The sequence below is a fragment of the Lactuca sativa genome, chromosome 9 (assembly GCF_002870075.4).
Source record: "Lactuca sativa cultivar Salinas chromosome 9, Lsat_Salinas_v11, whole genome shotgun sequence".
Taxonomy (NCBI): Eukaryota; Viridiplantae; Streptophyta; class Magnoliopsida; order Asterales; family Asteraceae; genus Lactuca; species Lactuca sativa.
This window is the reverse complement of record NC_056631.2, coordinates 17188294-17213923: the sequence shown is the minus strand read 5'-3', so window position 1 is coordinate 17213923 and position 25630 is coordinate 17188294. Positions and strand designations below refer to the sequence as shown.

At 38.0% G+C, this 25630-nt stretch overlaps 1 long non-coding RNA gene across 1 annotated transcript; it reads left to right on the top strand.

The window, feature by feature from the left end:
* Positions 1-7687: 7687 nt before the first annotated feature.
* Positions 7688-8886, top strand: LOC111903969 (uncharacterized). Its single transcript, XR_002854391.3, has 2 exons — positions 7688-8038; positions 8391-8886. It is a non-coding gene; the product is annotated as an uncharacterized LOC111903969 (long non-coding RNA).
* The last annotated feature ends 16744 nt before the right edge of the window (positions 8887-25630 follow it).

Sequence of the window (25630 nt, the reverse complement as noted above, 5' to 3'; positions counted from 1 at the left end):
AAAGCATTAAAAAAATTCAAACTTAAGGGTTTTCTTGTTAATTTTATTTCATGATAGACTTTAAAGTTTAAGATAACATGCCGCAAAGGTAACAATAGAAAAAAATAGAAACTTTCAGTTTTAATGCACCAAAGAGCATCTACAGTATGAGATTTTTCGAACAAAAAACCCTTGAAAAATAAAAAACATAGAGATGTAATCTGGTCTAAAACCAATCGAACTGGAACGAAATCAGAAGAACCGAAAACAGGTTAAAAAGTGAACGGAGAACCGAGAATTGGACCGAATATCACTAACCGGTTAGAACCGGTTCGGTTCTACTAGAAAATATGTTATCTAAGAAGGTGTTCGGTACCGACACCAGCCTGAAGTGAAATAAGCAAAAATGATGGATTGGGGGAATCGAGAACCAGGTTGAATACCACTAATCGGTTCCAACTGATTCCGGTTTCGATTCCTGTTCGATTTTTCGATTAAAAACTTATCCCTAGAGAAACCAATAGTAAGAGCTTTTATAATTCTAACCAAATGATTTTTCGTTTATTGTGTGAGACTTATATATTTCTAACCTATATATTTTTAACCAATTAAAATCATACAACATATAAACACAACTAATAAAAAGCAAACGAAAAAGCTCATATATTATGAGAGACACAATGAGTTTTTGTATTATGAGATTTTTCATGAAAAAAGTTCAAGCAAAAAACTCCATGTTGTGAATGTGCTAAAAGTGATTTTATGATAAAATCATATTTTTTTTAATAAAACTAAGGGTTTTTGTTTCAATAACCATAACACAAAAAATTAATTGAAAAGATAAATGCATTTTAGCATATTTAACATACAAAAACAAAAAAAATGTTAAGTTAAAGACTAAATCAACAACCTAAACCACATAAAAGTGATTATTTTTGCAAAAGAAAACACAGAAAACAGCAAACTATATGGACAATTTTTATAGTTTTTTTCAAATAATTATAACGGTTTTTCGAACATGCTAAATACACAATTTAATAACACAACATTACAACATTCGACGTGTGTAAATAATTATTAAGATATTCGTAAATTTGATTGAAATTTAGTAAAATAGGTGGACCTTAATGATATATCAGCTTTTATCAGTAAATTATTATAACAAATTTACAAATAGGTAACCATTTTAGTTGTTATGACTTTGTAAGACATGTGGAAGATATGATTGATAACTTATTGACTTATGTTCAAATCATGACACTACTCAGCTCATATAGTCATGAAAGTTCGTCTGCAGTGACTCCATGACATGAGACATAGCCTCATGTTAGTAGCGGGAGATTAGTCGGTGCACGAAAGCTGGTCTGGAACCCTCGCTAGGGAAGTTCCATTTCCAAAAAAGCTTTATAAATAGGTATGCTCATTTGCTTAAAGTGGAGGATATATATCCCTTCCAACCCACTCAATCCAATTGTACATCAACTCCACATCATTTTTTTTTTCTTTTCTATTCCACAACACATGAAAACTCGTCTTTCTCAACCTACTCATTTTTTTATTTTTAAAGAAACACAAACTAATTAAAAATTTATAAAAATAACTCACAAATTATTAAAATTATACAAAACTAATTCACAAAGAAATTTAAAACATACAAACACATTTTAGTACAGGTTTTATGCATGATGTACAAGTAACCTTTACTTGAAGGAGTGTGAGAGAGAGAGAGAGAGAGAGAGAAGCATGTTGTTGGGTTATGAGAATCCTTAGACAAAGAAAGGGACAACATATGTAACATAATAATCATAACCCATAAGGAACCTCTGTTCACCAGATCTAGGCAACTAGTACATAAATGAAAACAAGAAAGGTAGAATACATATACACTTGTGTTCTTTGACTAGTTTGATTTCTCCAATTGATTGGACTCGGAAGATCCAACATAAAACCCTTCTCTTGTGATCACACCGAAGAATCAAAAAGCAGATAATAAAATACACTAACTGGAAGCACACCAAAAATCGTAATGATTTGACACTAGATTAATTCTACACAACACGTAGGAGGAGCTCTGCGATGCGTGTTAGGCTTTTTAGGGTTTTTTGGATTTTCAAGAGCACCATCGAATTCTTTATAATTTTGACTGATTTCTCTAACTGTTGAATCTGGGTGTTGACCTCTCTATTTATAGGGTTTGAATTCAAACTCAAACGGATAAATATCATGGCTTATAATAATTATATCTAACTTTGCAGTTATCCTGATATTTAAATCCTTTATCTGGAACATTCCAAAATCTCCATGTTTCATTTAATTAAATAAACACTTATGTATGTCTCCTATATAAGTGACAATATATAGCAAGACCCTGATATTTGTGGGCAACGAGATAGCTTCCACACTTACCGTCCAATGCCACCAGGGTCGGTAGTTGTCTGTGTTGATGGTTCAAGAGGTGAAGTTCAATGTAACATCTTGATTCGGACTGTCCATGATTAGGGTTCGTGGGCCACGATCTAATGGGTAAAGAGCTTAATGGGTAAAGAGAATAAGTGTTTTGTGTGCTTGTGGCTTCTTCAGCCATGCAAAGGCTTAAAGTCATTAGCTTTATGGAGTAGGAGATGTTAGGAAGTCCAGATCTAAGAGATGAGTTAAGGTCTTAACGGGTTAAGATCCATAAATTAATTTAAGCAAAACTGAGAGTACGCCCAACGTAATTTTAGTATGCCCCGCGTACTGGGCTGAGGTCCCCGATCAGATTTGTGCATGCTTGAGTACGCTGAGCGTACCAAAGGAGGTACGCCCCGCGTAGCCCCTCTGTGGGCTTTTGGGCTAAGTGATGTGTTGGGCCTGGGATTCGGGCTTCACGCAATAGAGCCTTGGATCAGAGAATCATACGTATGTGCTTTGGGCTCTTGAGTTGGGCTTGCCTTTTAGTTTGGGGTTTTGGGTCGTGTGAGGCCCCATTTATTATTGGGCCTTGGTGGGCCCAATGGGTTCAGGGCATTAATGGGCTGGTAGGTGGTCTATCTTTAGACCCAAATAGTGAGAGGTTGGACTTAGCTCCTAATTGAGATAATTGTGGGTTTGGCACAAAGTTAGAGGTCGGAGTGTGGCAGCAATGTTTATAGGAGTTGTTCTTCATTCGAGGTGAGTCTTCTCACTATACTTTACCTTGAGTGGTAGTTATGTGTGACCGGAAGGTCTTATGTGCTTACATTGATTATTATGTTATCATGTTGTATGTGACATGATATGCATTATGTCTTTGTGATTTATGCTATGCAGAGTTTATAGATCGGACCGGAGGGTCCAACGATTCATGAGGCCGGAAGGTCCAACGATTCATGAGGCCGGAAGGCTCAAGTAGACCGGATCGGAGGGTCCAACGAGCTTAGGACCAGAGGGTCCACAGAGTTATGGAACTGGAGGGTCCCACTGAGACACATTGACCAGAGGGTCAAACAGAGTTATAGCCTTGAGTGGCTAATATGTGTTGTATGTGGTATTTTGAGGAACTCACTAAGCTTCGTGCTTATCGTGTTATGTGTTATGTGTTTCAGGTTTTTTTGTTTGGATCGCGGGACAACACCGGCTTGATTGTACACACCAGAGAAAGAGTTAAGAGGATCTTGGATTAATAATGGAGTTGTGCTTTGTAATTAAATAAAAGAGATTTTTATAAGATATGTTATGAAAAGTATGCATTTTAAAAATGAAAAATTGTTTTAAATTTTCACGTCGTTACATTCAACGTGATGTTGATGTTCATCTGAAGTTTACACGTGGTGAATGGGTTACCCTTCAATATGTTCTTCATGTTCCTCCTATCTCGAAGGGTTTGGTTTTTGCTTACAAGTTTGACAAGGGTGGGTTCAAGATGGTGCTTGAGCATGGCAAAATTACAATCAATTAGGGCAAAAGATATGTTGGGAAGGCGAACAATTGTTCTAGGATGTATCGTTTGTGCCTTAGTGATGAGGATAGTTCGAGTGGGCCAAGTGTTGAGAGTAATAGTGCTAGTTCGAGTGTTGTGAGTGTGCCTTGTGTTGCTAGTAATATGTAATTGGTGGATTGGTTGCTAATGTGAATGAAGTGAACTTTTCAAGTTATTTTGTTTGTTCAATTTCTTTATGGCATAAACGTTTAGCACATACTAATGTTAAAAACATTGAAAAAATGCAACCTAAAGGAATGTTAAAATATGACTTAAAAGATTTTGAAAAATGTGAAACTTGTGTGAAATCAAAGTTTACAAAGAAACCAGTTCCATCAGTTAAGAGAAATACATCATTACTTGAGTTGATTCATTTTGATATATGTGAATTAAATGGAATACTTACACGAGGAGGAAAAAGGTATTTCATCACATTTTGTGATGACTCCAGTCGATATCTACATGTTTATTTGATGAGATCAAAAGATGAAGCTTTTGATGCATTTAAACGGTATAAGGCTGAAATCGAAAATCAACTTGAAAGACACATCAAAATTCTTCGCTTGGACAGAGGCGGAAAATATTTCAACCAAGAGTTTGACACATTCTGTGAAGAGAATGGAATCAAACATGAGAGAACTTCACTATATACTCCCCAACATAATGGTTTGGCTGAAAGAAAGAACCAAACCCTTTGTAAGATGGTCAACTTATGTTGAACAAATCGGGACAACCAAACAATCTGTGGGGGGAAGCACTATTAACTGCTTGCTATGTTCATAATAGGATCACTAGTCGTGTGATTCCTACAAGCCCTTATGAGTCGTGGAAAGGCAGAAAGCCTAACCTAGACATTTTGAAAGTGTAGGGGTGTGTTTGCTTATTACCGGACTCCAGATCCTAAGCGAACCAAATTGGGAGCACGAGCTAATAAGAGTATATTTATTGGATATACTCATAATAGCAAGGCTTAATGATTATTAGATATTGAATCAGGTGTTGTCGTGTAATCCAGAGATGTGGAATTCTTTGAGGACAAGTTTTCTAGGGATGAAGAAAACTCCAGTTATACAAGACCTGCAAGTACTTCTCGTTAAATACTCCCACCTCTTCTTATTGTGGAGGAACCAATGGGAAGTAGTAGGGCTAGAATAGATAAAAGTTTTGGAGATGATTTATATTCCTATTTGGTCGAAGAAACACAAGAGAAAGTGACAAGAGAGGTCATCTTCACCAATAACTTGGATGATGATCCTAAGACATTTATTGAAGCCATGACGTCTAGAGATGCTCCTTTGTGGAGGGAAGCCATCAATGATGAAATGGATTCAATTATGGGTAATGGAACTTGGGAGTTAGCTGATCTGCCCAAGGGTAGGAGACACATAGGATCCAAATGGATATTCAATAGAAAATATCATCCAGATGGATCCATATTCGCCTATAAAGAAAGGTTAGTTGCTAAGGGCTATAGGCAACGAGAAAGGACGATTATTTTGATACCTATGCCCCGATTGCTAGGATTAGTTTTATTAGAACTCTCATAGCAATATCAGCTTTGAAAGGATTATACACTCATCAAATGGATGTGAAAATAGCCTTTCTGAATGGTTAACTTAAGGAGGAGATTTACTTGGAGCAACCTAAAAGTTTCGTGATACATAGACAAGAAAACAAAGTATTCAGACTTGTTAAATCCTTGTACGGGTTGAATCAAGCTCCTAAATAGTGGCATGAGAGATTTGACACCACTGTAACTGCTTTCGGATTCCAACATAATAGTGCTGACAAGCGTGTTTATTCTAAATGCTCTTTCGAATACACAGTTGTTATATGTATTTATGTTGATGATATGTTGATCATTGGCACTCACCTAGAAGGTATTATTGAGACGAAAAAATACCTATCCTCGAATTTTAAGATGAAAGATCTTGGAGAAGTTGATATAATTCTTGGTATCAAGCTGAAAAGGATAGGTGGTCAAATTTCTCTAAGTCAATCTCGTTATATGGAGAAAATTATGACAAATTTCAACATTTGAACATTAAGGAATTCAACATTCCTTTTGATTCAAGTGTTAAACTAAATGTGAATTCTGGTCGAGCAGTGGCTCAACTCGAATATGCTAGTGCAGTTGGAAGCATGATGTATGCTACTCACTGCACTCGACCTGACATCGCATTTGTTGTAAACAAACTGAGTTAGTATACTATTAATCCAGGGACGGGGCAGTGGACGACAGTGGGTAGAGTACTGGGATACCTGAAAAGGACAAGTACTTTTGAGTTGACCTATTCGTAATCTAATAGAATACTTGAAGGTTATTCCGATGTTAGCTAGATTGATCACACTAGTGATTCAAAATCCACAAGTGGTGGATTTATACTCTAGCTTGTGGTGCTATTTCTTGGGCGAGCAAGAAACAGACATGCATAGCTCATTCAACAATGGGAGCAGAGCTAATTGCCTTAGCAGTAGGAGGCAAAGAGGCAGAGTGGATTCGAGATCTACTTATGGATATCCGTATATGGGATATTCCAATGCCTTCAATACCCATGTACTGTGACATTGAGGCCACATTGTCTAAAGTATATAATGCAGTTTATAATGGGAAGTTGAGACATGTAGGTCTGAGACACAATTTTGTGAGACAACTAATTGAAAGTGGTACCATCAAGGTTGTCTATCTCAAGACAAGTAGGAACTTGGCAGATTCGTTTACCAAACCTCTGACGAGAGATTTGGTAACATCTACCACGAGAGTCATGGGTCTAAAACCACAATAGAATCACTTAGTGATGGAAACCTAACTTGACATTAGTGCTCATAATTCTCAAGTTTAAAGGGTAACAACGAAATCACTAATGATAGAAGGTACTATCATTAATGATAGATCCATGTGAGGTAGGATAGTACATCGTTGTCGAGAACGAGGTTGAGTTACAACTCTTAACAAATTTATGAAGGCATCTAAGGAATGGAGATGTTATAAAACTTTTCCAATATGATCTAGAGGTGGTGCCGCCTCAAGAGAAGATTAGTGGTTTATCTTCTAAAGGGTCATAAAAAGGGTTTATAACGTATGACCATATTAGCGCTTGGGGAGAACGCAAAGAAGACTTGTGATGTGTGGGGGTAAACCGGGGATGCCATTAAGGTTCGTGGTTTAAAGCTATACGTATACCATGGAATCGGTCTCTTCTTGTTTATTCTCATTAAACTAGAGTTTAATCTTCATGACACCTAAGTAACATCATCTGTCTGAGTGAAAGGAAACATTCCAACTTGGTGGGGGGATTGTTGGAACTTTATATATATAAATGAACTGCAAGTTGGTAATTTCCTTTTGTATCCCACATTGGTGGGAGGAAGAAATCTTTATGGGTTTATAAGCTTATTTTCTTGATAGGCCATCAAAGACTTTAGTGGATCAAAGGAATGGGCCAAGCCCACGCGCACACCTAGCCTAGCCTAGCACTAGCCGACGCTGCGAGTGCACGAAATGGAGCGATTTAGGCGAACTTTGCACTTCGCACGATGCATCGGTTGCTGGCAGCCGATGAGCTTTTATTTTTGTGTAATGCCCCGTTTAATTAAATAAATTAAGAAAAGTAAGTCCCGGACTAATTTGTGAAGAATTTTGAAAGTCGAGGGTTAAAAGTGTACGTTTAGGACTTAAATTGAAAAGATTTGAAGGCTTAAAGGTCTATTTGGTATGTTTTGGATTTAGTTTGAAAACGAATTAGGATGGAGGGGCTGAAGTTGATTAAATTGATCAAATGTTTGAAAAGGAACACGGGATATACCCGTATCCCTTCCCCAGATCGCATCCTTCAACCCTAAACCCGAATATTTGTTCCAGCCGCCACTACTCCTCATCTCACCACTCCGATCGGGCATGGAGGTCGCCTACAGCCTCGCCGGCGAGCGCCACCACCATGGGTAGGGTATCTCCTAGTCGCCGCAATGTCGATGTACCGTCCACCGCTCGCTACCGTGCTCTTGAAGCACTGTCACCACCACCCGCTGCCAGCAACACCAAGAACCACCGAGGGATGCATTGAAGACCGAGGGAGGTGCTGTGTGCGTCGTGTGAGGGTCAGGAACCACCGGAATCGCATGGTAAGTCCGGCTGAAACTCATCTTTCCTCGTTTTCTCGTTCTTTTATGTAGATATGACGTCTCCGACGTCGTTACAGTCGTCAGTGGCCATTGGGCTGTGGTTCTCGTCCTTTCCGGCGACACCTGCCACCCAAGCGGTGGTTGTATAGGCATGTGTTCGAGTGTACATGTTGGTTACCACATTCGTGGGGTCTTAGGTGCAGTTTTGGACGGAGAACCCTCTGCCACCACCATGCGGTGGTGGCTGCCAATGTTTGTTGTCGTGTTCTGCCGCCACCAGCCACCATGCGAGGGTGGCTGTGTGTGTGATTGGTTATGTGTACGCCGTTTTCATAATGTTACTGATGTGTAGGTCTTCTTTGGATAGGAACCGGAAAGAAAGATCCACCATTGCCGCTGCGTGCCGTCGTTCCACCGCTGGCTGCCGCCACGAGCCACCATCGGCCACCATGGTGTGGTTGTGTGTGTGTGTATTAGTTAATGTGTGTATTAGTTAGTGTGTGTATTTTGGATAAAAGCCTTGTAATTTTAATTAGCATGGAATAATGAAAATGAACCAAACCACCATCGTGAGGTGGTGGCCGCCGCCGCGAGCCGTCTTTGACCACCACTACCCGAGGTGGTAGTGGGTGGTGCCCCACTAGCAAAACCTAATGGGCTTATGGATTAGTTTTGGGCCTATTGGGCCATGTTTGGGTGGAAAACCCTAATTGTGAGTATTTGGGCCTTAGACTTATTGGGCCCACTTGTGGGCCATTAGGATTGGATTGTGAATTAAGCCCAAATTATTCCATGCCATTTATCTAGTAGAGTAAAGGAATTAATGGATCAAGTTCTTAATGGGCTAATTGAGAGAAATCCTAATATTTGAGAATTTATTAGGACACACACGAGAGTTATTTAATAAGTGAAATATTAAATAATAATCATTGGCAGAAATTAATCTAAGCAATAATGGACTTAATGGATTAAGTCCTTAGTAGGTTAAGCCCTTAATGGGTTAAGTGAGAAACACTTAACCCTAATCGTCATTTTATGAGAAACCCTAATTTCACTTGGGTATATTATTAGGCCATAGTTTGGGCCTAGAGAGTTGTATGATATTGGGCCCTAGAATGAGACATGTTGGACTGGACTGATCAATTGGGCCTTAAGGGAAGTCCATGTAGATGTTTGGGCCCAATTTGGAAAATTGGGCCATATGTTGGGCTTTGATCCTTAGTTGAATTTGGGCCTATGGATTGGGCTTTGGGCTTGGGTAAGCCAAGCTAGGGGTAATTTAGTAATTATCCAAAGTATGTATTTATAGTTATGTGTTAGAACCTAATTATTAATTAGGTGTTATTTTTGTGTTGACAGTTTGAGAATCTGTCATCCAGCAGCTAAGGTTGAGTCTGCGGGACTTTAGCAGTATGAGATTGTGTCTACGGGACTTCAGCAGTGTGAGTTGAGTTTCCTTTCAGTAGGAACAGGTCTACGACCACAATGTCGGCCCGTTTAAGTTAGTAGTAGTTCCGGACATCAGTTTGATGTAGTAGTTCGGTATGCTTGATGTCTTTGTGATACAGGCATGGTATGTGTTATGCGTTCCAGACTATGGTCCGATGCAGTATGCAGTATATGTGTGAAGGGTTTTGAGCATTCTAACACTTCCTAAGTATACATGCAACCCTAATAAACCTTGGATCTATGTTTGTCTAAGATACAGACAAATAATTATTTTTCCAAGGCTTATATCCTAACTAGCATGGCATGGGGAACTTGAATCAAATAAAGCTAGTAGAAACACTTACCTTGTAGTTGTAGTTGATTGCTTGGAGTTTTAGAGCCTAGCACCAATAGTGTGGATGCCTCAAATGAAAGTCACAAATCACCACAAACTTGGAACTTTGAGAGAATAGTCACCACTTCTCTTGAAATCGGCCCTCACCTCAACATGTGTCAACTAGTGTGATTTCAAGAACCAAGACCTCCTTTATATAGTGTGGTGGATTAGGGTTACATCCATGTAAACCCTAGTACCCATGTCTCTTCATTTCCATGAGATCCATGGGTTAAAGCTCCATGGAGTATCCATGGACTTCTCCATCCAAGCCTAGCCCATTCCAAATAAGCATAAGCCCACACTATATAAATATAGAAGCCCATATTTAATTAGTAATATCTTTGATCACTAAATTAATCCTAGATTAATTATAGATCACTACTAATTAAATAATATGATCTTATATTAATATATTAGAACTTATAATATATTAATAAATCATAACTTGTACTATTCTCAAATATTATCCATAAATTGTTCGGGTGAAGTGCAACCCAAATGGACCATGGCGGGTCGGGTCAAGTACATACCAAATATAGTTATGGACTTAGACACTATATCCAACAGTCTCCCACTTGGATAATTCTAGTAACTATATTTGCAAGTATAACTTCAGGAACCGATCAGCAATCGTAGCTCTTTAAACTCTGTTGAACTAGAACGCGCCATTTAGATAAGTGATCATATAATCCTCTGTTCTAGATATCAGCCGGACAAATACATGGAACATTGTCTTGCTTATTGTCCAGCATTTGTTTCCCGATTTCCGATTTGTTTGACATAGAACTCAACCGAACACATCAATTTAGTTCTGACCGGGCCCGGTACATAGGTCAAAACAAAATCATCGAGGGGCCCAGATATCAGCTTCTAATCCAAGAAGGAACAGATAAACTTCGAATCATATGTTTGTTCTACCACTCATTGAATTACACACAAAAGCACGTTTTATAACATCGAGTTACCAATGCGTTTTCGTACAATCAATGCATAACCAACTTGTAAGTAACAAATCATATCTCTAGGTTTGAAGACTTATATGATATTACCGTCTCACGATCACTCGAGATAAAATTCCATGAAGTGATTCCAGTGAGCGTGGGTTGAGTCCAATGCTCAGAACTTATGAGCACTCATGAATGTTGTAGCCATGTCCAACACCTTAGACCTCTACAACCAATCATGACAGTCTTGATTCATACCTACTTTCGACATATGACCGACTGTGGAGGTTTGAGTAATATGATATACCAAACATAATTATTCTGGAAGTCAAAACATGCAAAAGAAATATAGTAAAAGATCGACAAGAGATAGCAACATTTTACTCATAAATAAAACACCTTTTATTCATCATCAAATGTCAATTACACTTTACAAATTTCATAATTTATCTAACTACTAAAACTTATATCATCCTTCAGTCCTATGCTCCGAGCATGCTGGAGATGCTTAACCCTACTCAGTCCCTTCATGAGGGGATCTGCTGGGTTCTCATCCGATGAGACCCTCTTCGCCATGAGGAGTCCTTCTTCGATTCGATGTCTGATAAAATGGTATTTTCTGTCGATGTGTCTGGATCTACCGTGATCCCTTGGTTCCTTGGCTAAGGCAACCGCACTATTGCTGTCACAGAAAATCTCCATTGGCTCTTTTATAGCTGGTACAACTCCAAGGTCTCCGATGAAGTTCTTTAGCCATATCGCCTCCTTTGCTGCCTCGCTTGCTGCTATATACTCTGATTCACAAGTGGAATCAGCCACTGTCTCCTGCTTGGAACTCTTCCAAGAAATTGCTCCTCCGTTTAGGGTAAAGACCCAGCCTGACTGAGAGCGGAAATTATCCCTATCAGTCTGGAAGCTAGCATCACTATACCCTACAACTCTCAAGTCATCACTCCCACCGAAGGTAAGGACCCAGTCCTTAGTCCTTCGCAGGTACTTGAGGATATTCTTTACCGCAGTCCAGTGTTCCTTGCCAGGGTTCGCCTGATACCTGCTAACCATGCTCAAAGCAAAGGCTACATCAGGTCGAGTACACGTCATGGCATACATGATCGATCCTACAGCTAAAGCATAAGGAAGTCGACTCATTTCTGCTATCTCAGCCTCAGTACTAGGGCTTTGTGTCTTACTCAATCTGGCGTTACACTGAATGGGTAACTCACCTTTCTTGGAGTTATGCATGTTGAATATTTTCAACACTTTGTCCAAGTAGGTACTTTGACTAAGTCCAATTATCCTTTTACTCCTGTTTCTCAAAATCTTTATCCCTAGGATATAGGCAGCTTCACCAAGGTCCTTCATAGCGAAACACTTCCCAAGCCAGGACTTTACTTCCTGCAGGGTTGGGATGTCATTTCCTATGAGTAGTATGTCATCCACATACAGTACCAAAAAACTGACTATGCTCCCACTAGCCTTGATATAGACGCAAGATTCATCTTCACTCCTTGAAAAGCCAAATTCCTTGACTTTCTCATCAAAGCAAAGATTCCACCTGCGAGGTGCCTGTTTCAATCCATAAATGGATTTCTCGAGTTTACACACTCTATTGGGGTACTATGTACTGACAAAACCCTCTGGCTGAACCATGTAAACATCCTCAGCCAACTTTCCATTAAGGAAAGCGGTTTTGACATCCATTTGCCATATTTCATAGTCATGAAATACAGCTATGGCTAACAGAACCCTGATAGACTTTATCTTGGCCACTGGTGAAAATGTTTCATCATAATCAATTCCCGGAGTTTGAGAATACCCTTTTGCAACCAGTCGTGCCTTATAGGTGTGTACATTACCATCCATGTCGGTCTTCTTCTTGAAGATCCATTTTCACCCTACAGTCTTACGACCAGGTACATTCTCAACCAAGTTCCAAACTTGATTGTCATACATGGATTGTATCTCGCTATCCATGGCCTCTTTCCATTTAGCAGCCTCAGGGCCTGTCGTGGCTTCCGTGTAGCTGTTAGGTTCATCCAGACCTACTAGTGTCTCATCACTAATAAGTGTCTCACCTTCCGCAGTAATATGGAAGCCATAATAATGCTCAGGTGCATTCCTAACTCTCGTGGAACGCCTCAGAGGTACAGGCAGATCAACTGACTCAACAAGAGTTTCCTCTTCAAGTTGAGGGCTAGGGTTCGAAGTTCCTTCACCGCTTGACTCTTGAATTTCTTCAAGATCAATTTGCCTCCCACTGTCTCTTTGGCTTATAAATTCTCTCTCTCGAAAAACTCCTCTTCTTGCTACAAAGACCACATTATAACTAGGTCTGTAGAAGAGGTAACCAAAGGATTGTTGTGGATAGCCGATGAAAATACACCGCTCGCTTCGAGGTTCGAGCTTATCATGAGTCTCGCGCCTCACGAAAGCCTCACAACCCCAAATCTTGATGTGGTCTAGCTTAGGTACTTTGCCAGTCCACATCTTGTGAGGAGTTTTGGCAACTTTCTTTGTAGGGACAAGATTAAGAATATGGGCGGCAGTCTCTAAGGCATACCCCCAGAATGAGATTGGTAGCGTAACTCGACTCATCATGGAATGAACCATATCCAATAAGGTTCGATTACGCCTCTCAGCCACACCATTCAACTGTGGTGTCCTGGGAGGTGTCAATTGTGAGACAATCCCACATTCCCTAAGATAGTCGAGGAACTCTGAACTAAGATACTCACCTCCTCGATCGGATTGAAGCATCTTAATGTTCCTGCCCAATTGATTCTCGACTTCCTGTTTAAATTCCTTAAACCTCTCGAAAGTCTCTGACTTATGCTTGATTAAGTAGACATATCCATATCTACTGTAATCATCAGTAAAAGTCAAATAATAACGATTAGCATCCCTTGTGGCATGTTTGAATGGTCCACACACATCCGTGTGTACAAGGTCCAACAAACCTTCACCCCTCTCACACGAGCCTGTGAAGGGTGACTTTGTCATTTTTCCAATTAAGCATGATTCACAACTATCATCTGACTTTAGGTCAAACGACTCCAAGACTCCATCCTTTTGGAGTTGGCCTATGCGTTTCTTGCTTATATGTCCAAGACGACAATGCCATAATGATGCTTTATCCAAGTTATTATGATTAGTAGAATCAATACACAAAACATTATTTCCTAAGTTATCTATAACAGATACAACTTCATACACACCATCACAAGGTAATGCTTTAAAATAAAAAAACATTATTATAGAAAACATCAATAGAACCAACTTCATTATTAAATGAAAAGGTAAACCCTTGTTTATACAAAGCATGAAAGGAAATAATATTTCTTGCCATTCCTGGTGAATAACAACATTTATTCAAATCTAAATTAAACCCACTACTTAGCGATAAAGTATAAACTCCAATCTTGGTGACAGGTGAAGCTTTCCTATTCCCCATGATCAAGTTTATTCTTCCTTGCTCCACATCCTCACTTCTTCTTAGTCCCTGCAAGTCACAACAAATATGAATACCACAACCGGTATCAAGGACCCAAGATTTAGAATGGGGTGAGTTATTAGAAATGATAGTGTAAATACCTGCATGGTTGGGTTTGACTTTCCCATCCTTTACATCCTGCTGGTACTTTGGGCAGTTCCGCTTCCAATGAGACTTTTCATGGCAATAGAAGCATTCAGCCTCTTTTGTGTCAGAAGAAGGAGTGACGAAACCTTTCTTGGTTCCACTTGAAGAAGAGCCATCAAGGGTCCGAGCCTTGGTACCCTTCGAGGATCTCTTTCTCTTCCTCCATCGACTTTTCCCAATTGCCAAAACCGGAGTTGAGTTTGGAGTAGGAGTGATAGCAACCGACTTCCCCTTAAGACCTGATTCTGCGGTCTTGAGAAGTCCCTGAAGTTTGCTGAGTGTGACCTCTTCCTTATTCATGTGATATGTCATGCGGAATTGATCATAGCACGATGGTAAGGAGTGCAAAATGATATCTATTGCAAGATCCTCATGGAAGTTCACATTAAGCTTCAGCAAACGATCCACATACCTTTGCATTTTCTGCATGTGGCTCGTGACGGATTCCCCGTCCTTCATCATGGTTGTTATCATGGAGCAGATGATTTCATACCTCTCTTGTCTTGCACTTTGATGGTATCTTTCCATCAAATCTTGGTGCATTTCATAAGGGTAGAAATCCTCATAAGACTTTTGGAGTTCCGCTGTCATCGTGGCCATCATGATGCAAGCCACTTTCGTAGCATCCCTTTCATGTGCCCGAAATTCAGCGATCTCCTGAGGAGTTGCAGTGGTCTCATCAATCTCCTTAAGCTCCTTGTCAAGGACATATTCTTTGTCCTCGTAGCGGGTAATCATCCTGATGTTTCTGATCCACTCATTGAAGTTGGATCCATCAAAGGTGACTTTCCCACACAAGTTCATAAGGGTAAAGGAGCCATTAGGATTAGAGCCAGAAGCAACATTGTTTGAAGACATCTGAAAAGAAGAGAACAAGATTAGTTTAGATATAAGAGAGTCCTTAATAAAACACCCAAATATAATATTAAGACTAGGATCCAATCACAATATAATATAACTTAGAAGAGGTATGCCGTAATCTAAGCTATACCATATTTGAAAGGTAGGTGAATGATGATTCACCAATTTCCACCACAAAAACCGAAATATTTAAGTATTAGGTTTTTGATTGGTTCTTAGAAATTCCTAGATTCTTTGAGATTCAATGAACTTTTCAAAGGCATGTTTCAATCTCGAGTGTGCCCTCCAAGTTTTGTGACTGGGATGCCGAGGATCACAAAACGAGGTGTGAAGTAACCATGCAAATCACTTGGTACCCTTAAGATTTATCACTCAATCGATGTGCCGGTAAACCACACATGCTCCATCGATACTATAATAAACCCTAAGTCACCCTTTACCTACCTTGTTAAGTCCAAGTTAGTGTGCCGGTTAACCACACACGCTCCACCAACGACTTAATCAAAGTGTAAAGTGTGATTTCATGGATTAGCACCTTATTCACATTTTTCCTAAAGTAACTAAGATTGGGAATTTAATAAAACATTTAGTTACTTTATAATATTCATCATACTTTAAATGAGAATTTATAAGTCCTTGTCTTACCCGTTCGGCTAACGACCCTCCACCAGTCAAGCAAGCGGTGGGTGAGAGTGGACACCCATTAAGTCACCATTTTATAGGCAACAACCTTATACCCACCTTATAGACCGGCTTCGTGAATGAGGCGTACTAGCGGTAAGACGACTTTGTTCTTATACATACATATATATATATATATATATATATATATATATATATATATATATAATTATTAAATCATAATAATATAAGTATAAGGGTTGAATTTTAACTTTTAAAATTCTAAGGGTTGGAACTAAAGTTTTAACTTGACTTTACTTGTTCCAAAACTTGAGGGCAAGTTTTGTAAACTTTCAAAACTTTTCATATCTTGTAACTTATGAGTTTAATAGAGTAATAAAATGAAGACTCTTCACTTTTCTAACTCTTGTGTTCTTTTAATGGTTTTCAATCCAAGAGACTTTTGGTTTTCCATAACTTGAGGACAAGTTATGGACTCCATTAAATCACATTATGATCAAGAATTAATCTACCACATAGGTTACAAATAATTCCTATGATCATCTAAACATCATAAGAACAAGATCATGAACGTGAACACTTTCATATATCAAAATCACACTTAATCTTTGTAATTTTGATAACTAGTTGTTGTAAATGAGTTAGAAAAGACATTACACCTTCTAAAACAAGTTTTCAAGTACCAAAACAGTTTAGGGTAATGTTTCTAATCCATTTCCAGCAACTAAAGTCGAAAAACTGCACTCTGTCGACCCTACTCGCCGAGTGCATGAACCTACTCGGCGAGTAGCACTACAAGAAAAACAGCCTTTTACGACGCTCATTGCGCGTCGTAAAAGGCTCAGACGACGCGCAAATGCGCGTCAAGGAAGACCCTGTCATAAAGAAAGACGACGCGCATTTACGACGCTCATTTACGACGCGCATTTACGATGCGCGTTTACGACACGCAATGCGTATCAAGGAAGGCCTTGTCATAAAGGAAGAAGATACGCATTCACGTGTCGTAACCTTACGACACGCGTGTTAATGACACGCAATGCGTATCAAGAAAGCCACTGTCAAGAAAGGCCATGTCATAAATGAAGATAACACACATTTTTGCGTATCATAATTTTAAATGTTTAAAAAAAATATTATTTATAGATTTTTCTAATTTTCAAATTAAATAATACATTAAAAATCTCATAATACAAAATAAAATACCATAAATAACAAAGATAATTCATTTCACTAATATGTCAAATACAAATAACTATTCCAGTAGTGAGTAAATGTTATAAAAAAATGAACTCATTTATATACAATTGCATTATCTAGCTTCCTATGTGCCAAGAACTCTCTGTACAAAATGTTATCTTTGGTATGCATGTCTAAATACCTACTAACTCCTCCTATTCAAAAGATAGCCACCAATTTTCTCAGCAAAGTGTTGAAAAGGTACCTGCAATACAAAATCATTAACAAACATAATATATTTTAATTTTTTTATTGAAGTATATGAAAATTGAAGTAGTTAGTTTAGTTAGCTACCTCATTTTCCTGTTTGATATCATGTGTAAAGAATTGTTACATATACATCCTATACAGAGTAATAAAGTAGGAGGTTATTTCCTGTAGTTTACCCATAAAAGAAAGGAAAAAAAACTTATAGGTTCTGTAATATAGACACGTGCCAGGTCCTTCAAAAGGTGAATTGAGAGAAACAAATACGTTTGCAGCATTCATGAGCTTAATACTTAACCTCCTTCCCATAATTATTCTTTGCATTTCATTGTACAATCTGTTAATCAAATTTATATGTAAAAGGGTCATCAATTTGAACTCACGTTCCAACACCTTCTTTGAATAGATTACTATAATTTCTAGCCACAATTCAACTTATAAAAAGGAAAGAAAACAACAATCTAGCTTATAAAAGATTAATAAATAGAGGGCCTGAAATTGCTTAAAGCTCAACACCAGTAATCGCTAATCAATAAGATAATACTTTGTTTTTTTAACTTCTCCAACCATTGGTGGTTGTTGAGTTGACATGACATCTTGTTGGAAAAATCAGGGCTTCCTTCAACTTCTCTCACTTTGTCCATAAGAAGGGATGATGGGCTTACTTCCTTCAAATCAACATTCAGATTCTTAAACAAAACCTGAAAGGCCACAATAACAATAGTGAATATAGTATATTATCGGAATTGATGTTATAAACTTTTTGATTATGATGTGTGTAATATGATGTATGTGCAGAAGAGTAGGGATCTTGCTGGGTACCATAGTTTTCAGCATAAGTAACCTGAACAAGAAGGGTTTGTCCGCTTGCAGCCCTACCGTATTCATGGTACACATCGACCACACCATGTGTGGCTGCAACTGCAACTGGTTGTGCATACGAATCTTGACTGTTCACCATTGTCCTGCAACCTATATATATATATATATATATATATATATATATATATATATATATATATATATATATTACAACTGCAACTGGTAACACTGTAACACTTAGGCACCAAGAAGGGTATTTTTGGAAATTGTAAAAGATCAAAAAGGGTATTTCAGGAAAGTGAAAAACCCAAAAGGGTATGTCTGGAAATTGAGATACCTGAACAAGCTCTTCATTTTCAGTAGCACAATTGGGTTTATCTTCATTTTCAGTAGCACACTTGCAAAAATTTTAAACTTTTAAAACCCATCTTAGAAGGACTAAAGGTTAGAAAGGAGAAGTAATGAAGCTATGAGTTGAGAAACGAGTAATCACAGCAAGGTCTCTAAAACAGACCTGCTGTTCAAAACGGATTTACTCCAAAATCTAAAACAGAAACATAGCTTTAACTAAATTTTATAGAAAACTATGATTGTTCAGGATTCCAGAACTATAAAGAACTCCTTCTAACTCCAAAGGATGAATTAAATATGAATTTTACAAAAAGGTGTATCACTTCTATCTCCAACAAGACAGTCAAGTGAGGTTGGCCAATTCTACCCAACTTGTGAGTAGAATTCGTCCATACCAAAATTCAGAGAAGTAAAGGACATACAAATGAAAGTCTCAGAGTTGGAATTGAATGAAAAGCATTTCCCAAGCTCCGGATATAAAATTCACATTGTGGAAAATCACAACACTAGTAAAAGCTGGTGACTGCCCATTGATCTGGAGTCTGGATCAATTCTAACCAATTTATAATTGGAAATAACACCCCATCTGCTCCAGATCTTAAATTCATAATATCAGGAACATATAGAAACTTGGAATCACTCTGGATCCTTTTCCAAGCCTTATAAATGATGAAAACAAAATGACATATCAGAACAGACCCGGATCAGACCTAACAACAAAGATTCCATTCTTGCACATAGATAAAGTCCTTACCAGTGAAGTTGGGCTGCTTAAGAAAGTTAGCCAACTCAATTTGTGAACTTTGGGAACTGGTTTGGGGTCCGTTTGAGTTCTATAGCTCAAGGTATGATTTTTACAATATGACTATAGATCTGATGGAAAACAGAATCATAGCCACCCGTGATTCCATTGTTAAAAAAAAGTTCTACTAAGAACTGATACAGATACAAGACATGAAATCTAAGTAAACCATTGAGATGAACATGTAGTCAACATTTCATAGATGTAAACATGATATCCCATGCCTCTAACATGGAACATGATATACACATATCAAAACTTTTAATTGAATTTACAAATACATACACTAGCCAAAATCAAGGGATATCAAGTACCTTAGTTGATGACTTGAGTAGTGAACTACAGTCATTTTCTGTGCAATCCATCATGTAGATCATTGGAACTGGGTAAAAGAAGAATAAAAACCAATGAGTGGATAGAAAAAAAAGTAAACAAGTAAAAGGAGCTAAACAGAAAGTTATACCAAATGAAAATACAAATGCCATCTACGCCTTACCATTCCTTGAATGTCTGATATACCTCGCGAACCACAAGTTCTTCCAGCTTATGATCATCAGGTTGAACACTTGTTACTAGCATTGTGATATCAATATCAAAAAGTTTCCACCTCTAAACGAAGGCTGCAAAGATACAAGGTCGAACAAAATTACATTATTACCCTCACGCTAAAAGTAATGGGAATTTAATAGTGATTTATTAAAAGTAAAATTCCAACACTCCACTAATCAGCGGCCTTATCATGGCCCCTCCCTTGTACAATTTCAGGTGTCATACCTTATATTTAGTAAGGAATGGAATATGGGATATGGGAAATATACCTTATATTTAGTAAGGAATTGAATATGGGAAATCATTTCAAAATCTTCAGTGTCTGCAGCCATCACTACAAATTCAGAAAACCCCTATTCAGGTCCCTTGTAACTGTTTAAAAAAAAGAAAAAACAAGAAGTTAGAACCAACATTAAGAACAAAATATCAAAACAAGTCAGAATAATATTCACAAAGTTGATAAACTTTGGTTAAGAAAAAGAACAAGAAACATAGCCAATTTAGTTAGGCATTGAAACAAACCTGAATAATATCAAGCATTATGCAACTCTGGGAAAAGATAAGAACTTTATGGCCTTCCGGAATAAGATTACCCTGTAATTGAATAAAAAAATCACATTGTAAATTTGTACCTGATGTTATGAAACACACATTCAACTGATTAAGATTTTCACTGCTGTTATGAAAAATCTACATTTGTACCTGATGTTAAGAAAAATCACATTGTACATTTGGATGACCTAGAAGCAAAAGTTTTCACTTTATGTAGAACCATGAACTATATAACAGTGTATGGCATGACCAAGAGAAACTTTATGCTGCAAATCCTTCAAGGATGGTTGGCAACAATCATCTTTCATCTCATTATCAGACCGACTTCCAGCAGCAGCAGCTGGCAAGGAGCTCATTGATTTCTTCTAATAATGGGCATTGGAGTGAAGGTGAGAATGGAAATAATGATATGAGACTACTGTGACCAAGGGTATGATTGTCATTTTCTAACACAACATACCATTTTCTGTTTTCACCTGGAATTAATTTTCACAAAATAAAAAAAAACATATAAGGTTTTCTCAAGTATCAACTATAAAAAATAAAAACCAATTTCCACTAATCTCGATTGATGTTACTGCTATTCAGATGAAAGAAGAAGAGGAGAGAAGTAAAATAGAGAAAGGAAAAGAAGGAGCTACTGTGGATCTTATGCAAGTGCTTCTTGCCAGCACTAAAGAAGTTAAGGAAAAAAATGATGGGTTTGTTGATGTGGTGAAGAAAACCAAAGGAAATAATGGAAATTTGTTTTCAAAAGAAGCTACAGGGGGGAAAAACAGTTTTCGAGTCAGGGGAATCAAGGGAATTTCTCGAAAAATGAAGGTTCAGGGGTTTTTGCTGGAAACCGCAAGCAGGGGCAAAAAGGGAATTATCCGAAAATTGGAAATTCTGGGGCTTCTGCTGGAATTCGCTATCAAGGGTATAATGGGAATAATCAGGAAAATTTGGAATTTAGTTTTGATAGAGGTGGGAAGACAGGAGGTAAAAATGGGCAGGGGTATTATGGGAATATTCAGCCAATGAAAGGAAAGTCTAATGATTCAAAGATTGAACAGGGGAAAAGTTGGAAAAGTAACAAGGTTATGGGAAAGAACAAGGATGGGGGTGATGTTTTGGAAGTCAAAGGGTTTGTGGGGAATAGTTCTATGAGTCGGCCTGACCAGGAAGCTAAAAAATCAGAAGCAGGGGTAAATTTTAATGGTAACAGGCAGGGCTATATTCCGAAATCTGGGGCTCGATTTCAAAATCAATATTATGGCTTGCTTTTAAAATCGATTTCATTAATTTTATATAAGAAGGGTACAACTGACCTAATTTTATATAAGAACTCTAGAACTGATACATACCTTTCTCTTTGATAATTTCTTTTAAGATGACTATTGTTTAGGGCTATCAACAACACCGTCATCTCCGCTACCATAGTGTAATAAACAAAGCACCATTGAAGGCCCTTCATCATCTTCCGCTGCCATTACTTCCTTGAGTGAAAATTTTGAACTCGATGGGAGAGGAAATGAGTCGCCAATAAGAAATCTGAAATCATAAAATCAGATGGGAAGAAATCTGTGAAAAGAGTTGAAGTCGTTTGAGATACCGATGTAAATCCTTAGAAATCTCATTCGAGAAGAGAATGGAGAGCCGCTTCTTTTTTTGGCGCTGAATCGTTTCACCACCGGTCGATCACCACGGAAATAGGAGAACTGGAAGCTTAAAATAAAATAAAACCCTACACATATTTGTAATCTTTAATCGTCGGATCTGGGGCAGAAGTAGATGGAAGATGGGAAGTAGAGCAGATGTGAAAATAACCCTCAATCGCTAGTAGGCTATGGAATCGTTAGCTTGTGAAAATTTTGTGAGGCAGTGGATGTGGGTGAGAGGTGGAGACGATGTAGGGTAGATATGAGAGTCATATGGAAATGAATGTATGAGAAGAAGGCGGGTGTTTAAAAAATTTGGGGATTTCATTTTCCCTCTTAGAGACACACGTTTCTTAAAAAAATATAAAATGACATTCACAGAGGACGCACGAGTGCCCTCCGTGTTTTTAATTTTTTTTTACATGAGACACTATTTAAGGGCACGCAATAATGCGTGACCTAAATCCTTAAATTTTTTGAATAGACGACACTCTTTTAATGTCACTCTCCTTTGCGTAACATAAATCACCGAGTGTCGTGGTTTGCACGTCGTAAAAGGCTATTTTTCTTGTAGTGTAGGTTGAAGATACAAGTGAACTCGGCGAGTCCAGCAGTCAGACAACAAAATTTTCGACTTTTTCAAGCATATTGCAACAAGTATCAAACAAACAAACCTAGGCTCTGATACCACTGAAGGGTTTTGAGCATTCTAACACTTCCTAAGTATACATGCAACCCTAATAAACCTTGGATCTATGTTTGTCTAAGATACAGGCAAATAATTATTTTTCCAAGGCTTATATCCTAACTAGCATGGCATGGGGAACTTGAATCAAATAAAGCTAGTAGAAACACTTACCTTGTAGTTGTAGTTGATTGCTTGGAGTTTTAGAGCCTAGCACCAATAGTGTGGATGCCTCAAATGAAAGTCACAAATCACCACAAACTTGGAACTTTGAGAGAATAGTCACCACTTCTCTTGAAATCGGCCCTCACCTCAACATGTGTCAACTAGTGTGATTTCAAGAACCAAGACCTCCTTTATATAGTGTGGTGGATTAGGGTTACATCCATGTAAACCCTAGTACCCATGTCTCTTCATTTCCATGAGATCCATGGGTTAAAGCTCCATGGAGTATCCATGGACTTCTCCATCCAAGCCTAGCCCATTCCAAATAAGCATAAGCCCACACTATATAAATATAGAAGCCCATATTTAATTAGTAATATCTTTGATCACTAAATTAATCCTAGATTAATTATAGATCACTACTAATTAAATAATATGATCTTATATTAATATATTAGAACTTATAATATATTAATAAATCATAACTTGTACTATTCTCAAATATTATCCATAAATTGTTCGGGTGAAGTGTAACCCAAATGGACCATGCCGAGTCGGGTCAAGTACATACCAAATATAGTTATGGACTTAAACACTATATCCAACAATGTGTTCATATTATATGCCATGATCATGTTATGTTATGTTCAGTGAGTTCCGGACATCGGTATGATGCAGTAGTTCAATGTGCTTGATGTCTTTGTGATTCAAGTATGTCTTTGTGTTATGTGTTCCGGACTTTGGTCCGATGCATTATGCAGTATATGTGTTATGCTAGTAGTTGTGATTATGCTATGCTATGTTCAGTCAGTTTCCGGACTTCGATCTGATGCAGAGGGCAAGGCCCTGGTTAGTTCCGGACTTCGGTCCGATGCAGTTTCCGTACTTTGGTCCGATGCAGAGGGCAAGGCCCTGGTTAGTTCCAGACTTCGGTCCGATGCAGAGGGCAAGACCCTGGTTAGTTCCGGAGTTCGGTCCGATGCAGTGGGCAAGGCCCAGTAGTTGCTTTATATGTTATTGTACGATATGTGGTAGTTTGAGGGAGATCACTAAGCTTCGTGCTTACAATTTTCAGTTTTGGTTTCAGGTACTCAGTTTTCAAAAGAGGAGCTCGGGAAGATTGCAGTGCACACACCATTTGGTCAGCCTGGGATGTTTATACTCTGATATATTTGACAGTTGTTACGATATTTTGAGATACATAGTTTATGGTTCTTTTATGACGTTGATGAATATGATTTTATTACCGATTTAAAACGAAATTTTCAGGCTGTATTTTTGGGATGTTACATTTTGACAAGTTCGGGTCAAGCCGGTTTGACCGATCCGGTCAATGGTTGACCGTCGTTGACTTCGTGGAGGACAAGTCGGGATATTATGGAAGGATCAGGAAACGGCTTGCTTGGAGAGCAAGTCGTCGTCCTTGGGTTTCAAGGGCCCGACCTATGAGGGTCCGTTTCATGCCTTCTAGGATTTCGACACCTATAAATACTGCTCCCTAGGAGCCGTATTGGACACTCACGAAAATTCGAAGCTCTCTCTCTCTCTCTCTCTCTCTCTCTGCGATTTCTTCCAGTTTCTGAGTATTCACTTTGTGTTTATCGATTTCTAGTGCTGTTGAAAAATCGATATATCTACATTAAAGCCATGGGTTTTACTCTGTTCCTTACAGCCAATAAGAGCGAAGTAAAAACCTTTAAGGACAGGACTTCGATCCGTACAGTTATTCTACAATCAAGATCAGCCGTTAACATGTCAGTTTTACATTATTGTATTGCCTTTTACTTTCGTCCAACAACATGACACTCTTGTTCTACTTTTCTTACAATCAGATCTAATCGAAAATGATTAATCTGATTTTTGGACGAAACTTGGTAATCGTAGTAATAATGATTGGATCTATTATTCGCAACTAATCGACATATAATTCTCAATTTTATATGTCGGTTTCCTTACATGTCTATTGGTTTGATTTATAATAGGTTTAAGGGGACAATGTGTCAATTGGATCCATATCGTTGAGGAGGGTTAGGTCAACCTTCCATCATCGTTAATGTACCCGTACCAGAGAGTCTTCCAAAGACATCTTCTAGTACAAACCTAGCATTTGGCTAATATAATAAATATTGTCCATACTTAACATGCATATATAAGGGCTAGAGCCTGGAAGACAACTATTAATTATGAAGGTCATTCAATGTGAAAGTCTTTGTGCCGCCTACAATGTGATGGACAAAACATACGTATTTCGTATAACTCTAACATATCTCCGACATAACTTCTTAAGATACTTCTAACAAATCTCGTAGATCGTTTTTTTGGCATGCTTGAGTGAAAAATCAAATTGTATGTAAAATATATAGTTTATAATTTAATATTGTATTTTGAAAATTATCGTTTAACTATCCACGACATAAAAATATATTTACCAATGATTCCTTGTGAAATTATTATATAGTTACCAATATTCTAAAAGTTACTTTAAATTGCTGCATCTTTATTCTTTTATTTATATGAAAATATTTAAAAATAGATTTTAAATATTAATTAAAATTAAAAATATATATTAAAAAAATGCATGTATTTCGCCTTCAATCAAGTGCCAACATAAATCGACCACGTGTACACCTTTCTCTCATAGACAGACGCACCTTCCGTGTCCATACTATGA